Genomic DNA, 6426 nt, shown 5'->3' with positions numbered 1-6426 from the left:
TGGAGGGGAAACTGGGAATGGAGAAATTTACATGTAAATAAAGAAAATATCAAAAAAAAAAAAAGAAATGAGGTTCACAAGGCTTAGGTAAATTGACTAAGGATCTCCAATATTTTCTGCGCTAAGGCTGAAATACAAACCTAGGCAGTCTGGCTTCAGAGTCAGAGTTAGGTTATGTGTTTCACAGACTGTGAGAGATTCAAGGTTCTAAAGAAGCTGCCTCTGCTCTGGGCCTCTCTGCATTTCATTTGTCCATAGATTTCCATATTTATTCTTCCACAGTGTGGTGGCTAGTTTTATGTCAACTTGACACAAGCTAGAGTCATCTGAAAAGAGGGAACCTCAATTGAGAAAATGCCTCCAGAAGATCTGACTGCAGGGCACTTTCTTAACTAGTGATTGGTAGGGGAGATCCCAGATCATTGTGGGTAGTATCACCCCTAGGCTGGTAGACCTGGTTTTATTTAAAAAGCAGCCAGCAAGCCATGGGCAGCAAGCCATGGGCAGCAAGCCAGTAAGAAGCACTCCTCCATGACCTCTGCATCAGCTCCTGCCTTGAGGTTCCCATCCTGTTTGAGTTCCCGTCCTGATTTCCGTCAATGATGAACGGTGATATGGAAGCCAAACAAACCCCTTTCTCCAAAAGTTGCCTTGGTCATGGTAATTTATCACTCTGAGAAGTAGAGGTCTATCACTTGATGCTATAAAACTAAATATTATTGCTTAATATTTTAGAACTAAATATTTATGGTTATAGTCACTTGAGTTTGAAGCTATGGTGGTTTCAAAAAGAAATATCCCTCACAATATCACAGCTAGACATCACATGTTAGCAAGTAACAACCCTAGAACTTGGAGTGGATTGCTTCTAAGTTGTTGGCCAGTGGGCTCCCATAGATCTCTACACATTACAGGCTATTGCTGCTGCACTTGACTATAAGACTATTGTTGGGACTACAGAGATGGCTCGATGGTTAAGATCACTTATAGAGAGACCCAAGTTCAGTTCCAGGTATTCACTTGTTGGCTCACAACCACTTACAACTCCAGTTGCAGGTGATTTAACACCTTCTTCTGGTTTCCCTGTACACCAGACCCAAATATATATATATATATATATATATATATATATATATATGTATATGTATATGTATATGTATATGTATATGTATATGTATATGTATATGTATATATACATATATGTATATGTATATATATAAATGTGTGTGTATGTATGTATAAAGACACCATATACTGGAGTGATAAAATATAGAGAAATCAAGCTGATTTGGAAGCTTCATCCCTACTAGATTGCTTTCATAGTGCTGGAAGATGCTATGGATCCTACTGGAGGAGAAAAGTAGTTGTCAGTCTTACATAGCTGCAAACCTTATGAGCAATAATAAATATCCTAACAAGATATGTCTACTGTTGTAATAATAGTAAAAATAATATAGGAGTATCAAATCACTCTGAATTTCAGGCCCACTCTATGAGATGGAACCTATCAGGGCCAAAAGCCTGTTTCTAGGTAGGTCATGGGTTCTAGCGGGAGAAACAACTACCATTATTCTGTTAAAAGGGCATAACATCAAAACAACACCTAATGGTCTTCATCAAAGAAAATGCTCCTAAGTAGACAGTAGTTAACAAAGAGATCCACAAACTCGTCAACTTGCAGAGAACAGGGGACTGCAGTTTTCAGCTCTAAATAGGACATCTATAACACACTTTTTCTTCAACGACCCAAGGATCTTTATGGAAGAGGAGGTGGAAACATTGTAAGAGCCAGTGGCAGTGAATGGCTACAAAGAAACAACGTTTCCCAACCAGAAGAGCACCGTTGCATCATGAACTTACAGTGATTCTGACAGCATGCAGAGACCTGTGAAATCTCAAATCAGACAAAATCCCAGCAAGGAGTGGAAGAGGTAGGTTTGTTTTTCAAAAAGAATCTTATGATCAAAATACTCTGTATTAAATTCTCAAAAATGGTTTAAAATAGTTTAAAGAAATGACCCCCATTTAACTCATACATTTTGGACAGTTAGTGGCAATGTTTGAGGAGGCTATGGAACCTTTAGGAGATGGAGCTTTCCTGGGAAGGCCTATAGCCTCATCTCACTTACTGTTCTCTTTCTGCTTCATTTGTCTCTCTCTCTCTCTCGCTCTCTCTCTCGCTCTGTGTGTGTGTGTGTGTGTGTGTGTGTGAATATGTGATCTCTGCTTATTGCTCCTGTTGCCGTGCTGTGTATTCCCTGCCATTATGTACTCTATCCCCTCTTTAAGTTGCTTGTAGTCATAGTATTTATCACAGTAAGAACAAATTGATAGAGGGTTTATTGCTCTGGGCTTTCAATACCAGTGGTCCTGGTAGCTATTGCAACCGTGTGATTCCAGCAGCAGTTAGTGGCATGAGACAGTAGCAAGCAACAGCAATAGCTGGTACTTTTGTTACAGCTTTTATACAGGCTTCAAGGGCTGTGGTCTCTAAGCCATTGGCAGCTTCAATCTTTATATCCCTCCATTGCTCTTACTTTTCCTATTGCTTCTGTTCCCTGTTATTTATACTCTAGCCACTCACCTCAGCTCTTCATCTCCCGGATGCTTCATCTTGCTACTGCTCCTGTGTTTGCTGCTGCTAAGGCAGTGGCTTTTGCTGCCTTTACCATTATTGCTGCCTTCCTTTCTTTATGTTTTCCACTCAGCTCCGGGTAGTAGTGAGAAAAGCCAAAGGGGAGTAAGAAAAGACCTTTGGTGAGAAGTCTTTCATTTGGTATTAATGCTGCAACACAGCATAAGAGGGTGTCTCCCAGGTAGGTCATAAAGTGAGACAAATAGCTTGCTTAGATGATTAGAAATGGGTGTGATTGTAACAAAGGTTCTGTGCTGAGCACAGTAGACCCACATTCATATGAAGGACCATGCTTGACCCAATAATAGCAGCAGCCCCTCATTCAAATGAAGGTATGTATTTAAGTCAATCTTAGCATGGTCCCTCAAGCAAATGAGAGATATCATTTGCACTAATCAAAGCAGCTCCTGATGCAAATGAAGGCTTTTATTTGCACAGATCATGGCATAGTTCCTTGTGCAAAGGAGGGAACACACTAGCAGCAATCATAGTAGTCATCCAAATTAGTATCTGCATTTATCCAGTTATGACAGTCTTTTGGGTAAATGGAGGATTGCATTTATATCCATCACAATAGTCCCTGCTGTAGATGAAGATGTTTTGAAGCAGACACGTGAAAGAATGTTTTGCTGAAGCAGACACAGGTGAGAAGACGTATGATGTTTAGAAAGAGTATAAATATGACCCCACAGACAGTGGGAGGAGGCTCTGGCATTGGTTCATTTTGCTCTGCCTCACTAGTTTTTGCTGAGGATGCTCTTATCAATATAAGAGCCTTACATCCAGTTGTTGAACTTCCCTTGTCCTGACTTCTTAGAGAGGAACTAGCTAAAGAATGTCTTGTGACTTTCCAGTGGGTTCTTGCAGCTTCTGTGGACTTGGGCTGATTGGTGGAGCCTCTTGGTTTCCTTTGGATCAAACTGCTGTTGCTGATTTGTAAGTGGTGATTCCCTAGTGAACTGGACTGCTGAATAGCCCCAAAGAACTATTACTAAACGGGTCCACAACCCCTGTTTCCTATTAACCTTTATGTTCTACTACCTCTGGTAGGTGGTGGGCTAGAAGGGAGGTTGAATTGTTTAAGAACTCTTATTAAAGTAGGGTTTGTTTGTTTGTTTGTTTGTTTGTTTTTAAAAATCTAAGCCTACAAAGATGTTTGAACCCATCATGGAAAAGTTCCATACTTGCATCAGTCATAGTTCCTTAAGTAAATAAAGACCTTTATTGTACCAATCATGGTATCTCATGCAAATAAATCTTTCTGTTTATCCAAATAATAATGTACATTTCCTTGATATCAAAAAATGTTGACTAGGGCTGGGTGTGGTATTTCACATCTTTAATCCCAGCACTAGGGAGGCAGAGGCAGGCAAATCTCTGTGAGTTGGAGGTCAGTCAGGTTTATATAGTGAGTTTCAAGCCAGCCAGACTGAGAATTGTATAGTGAGACCTTGTCTCAAGAAATTGTTGAACATGTTTTATATCTTTATTGGACATTTGTACTACTTTTGAGGACTGTCTATTTAGTTCATTTGCCTATTATTTGTTACTTCAGTGTTTAATATTTTTTAGTTTTTTATCTATTCTGAGTATTTATCCCCTCAGATAAATACAAAGTGGGGTAATATAGAATAAATTATAAATTTAAAAATAAATATGAAATGAAGAAAGAGACAGGAGAAGAGAAAAAAGAAAGAAAGCCAAAGGGGCTGGAGAGATGGCTCAGTGGGTAAGGGCACTGACTGCTCTTCCAAAGGTCCTGAGTTCAAATCCCAGCAACCACATGGTGACTCACAATCACCCATAATGAGATCTGACGCCCTCTTCTGGTGTGTCTAAAGACAGCTACAGTGTACTTAATTATAATAGTATAATAGTAAATAAATCTTTGGGCCAGAGCAAGCAGGGACTGAGCAAGTGGGGTTGACCACTAGAGCAAGCAGAGGTCCTAAATTCAATTCCCAACAACCACATGAAGGCTCACAACCATCTGTACAAGCTACACTGTACTCAAATAAATAAATAAATAAATCTTTTTTAGAAAAAGAAAGAAAGCCAAAGATCAAGAAGTCCTGCAAGGGCGGATTTCTGAGTTCGAGGCCAGTCTGGTCTACAGAGTGAGTTCCAGGACAGCCAGGGCTATACAGAGAAACCCTGTCTCGAAAAACCAAAAAAAAAAAAAAAAATGGTTGAGAGATTATAAAGATAGATAGATAGATAGATAGATAGATAGATAGATAGATAGATAGATAGATAAAAGATAGTAGATAGGTAGACAGATGGAGGTAAATGAATAATAGATAACAGATGATTATTGTTAGATAGGTAAATGATAGTTAATGATAAATTATTGATTGGTTGATATATAAAAATGGTAGACAATAGAAAGATAGTAGATAGAAAGATAGAGGATAGATCACAAATAATAGTGTTTGGTTAATAGATAGTAGATAAATGACAGATGATAAAATCAATGATTGATTGATAGACTAATAAATAAAAAAGTAAAGCCAAATGAGCATGTGGATATATATATTTAGAGATACATTGTATGCACATTTTTATGTGTGTGTGTTCTTGACAAATTTATTCTCATATGCAATGTTCAAATGTATAACAATATTCTTCATTTATCTTCTGAAGCAAGTGGAAAACAATAACACAGATGAGCACCAAATCAAAAGTTTCTTGTTCAGTTCATACATAATATTATATCTGAACCTGGTTTTATGCCATTTTATCACAAATGTATACTCTTAACAAATTTCAGGTGATATAATTAAACTATTCACTCATCAAAAAAAAAAAAAAAAGAAGTCCTGCAAGATAGTTCAGGTAGTAAAGGCCCCCTCTGCCAAGCCTGAGACCCTGAGTTTAAGCCCCAGAACTCACATGGTGGAAGGCAGCATGCTTGTGTCCTCCCACCCTCTTAAAAATGTAATTTCAAAGAAAAAGAAATTGGAAGAGGGGGTAGAGTAACTGTGGGAGCCAGGCAGGTCGAGGACACCAGGAGAATCAACTAAGGGCCTGAAGAATCAACTAAGTAGGGCTCATAGAGACTGAAGCAGCAATCCCGGAACCAGCATGGCACTGTGCTAGATGCTCTACGTCTATGTGTCTATGTTATGATTGTTGGCTTGGTGTTTTGGGGTGACCCCTGACAATGGGACTGGGGTTGTCCCTGACTCTTTTGCCTGCTTTGGGGAGACTTTTACTCCTACTGACTTGCCTTGTCCAGCCTTGATGTGAGGGTTTGTACCTGGTCTTATTGTATCTTGTTGTGCCATGTTCAGTTAATGTTCCCAGGAGACCTGGTCTTTTCTGAAGGGAAATGGAGGAGAAGTGGATCTATGGGAGAGGGGATGTTGGGGGTGGAGGGACTGGGAGGAGTAGAGGTAGAGAAAGCTTTCATTAGGATGTATTGTATTAGAGAAAAATAAATGAGAACAAAAGGAAGAAAAATAATGTGAGAAAGAGAAAAACATGAACAATGTGTTTTTAAAAAATCCAATTAGAAAATAAAGAAAATTATGTGAATTACAGAAATGTGGGAAGAGTGATTAAAAAATAAACATGAGAAAAAAAATTCAACTTCTGGAGTATTTATTCTGGCTCCCAGATTCAGGAAATAGTCAGCCATGCTGAGAAAAGCATCAGTGCCTTGGACTGTATTGGCAGTCAGAAACACAGTGATGATGCTCATTAGGGCTTTGTCTCCCCCTTTAGTCTCTGATCTCTGCCTATAGCATTATGCCACCCAGAAACAGGGTGAGTCTTCTCTTGACTGTTTG

Source organism: Mastomys coucha, chromosome X (genome assembly GCF_008632895.1).
Source record: "Mastomys coucha isolate ucsf_1 chromosome X, UCSF_Mcou_1, whole genome shotgun sequence".
NCBI lineage: Eukaryota > Metazoa > Chordata > Mammalia > Rodentia > Muridae > Mastomys > Mastomys coucha.
The sequence above is the reverse complement of the archived record's forward strand: the minus strand, read 5'-3'. Positions refer to the sequence as shown.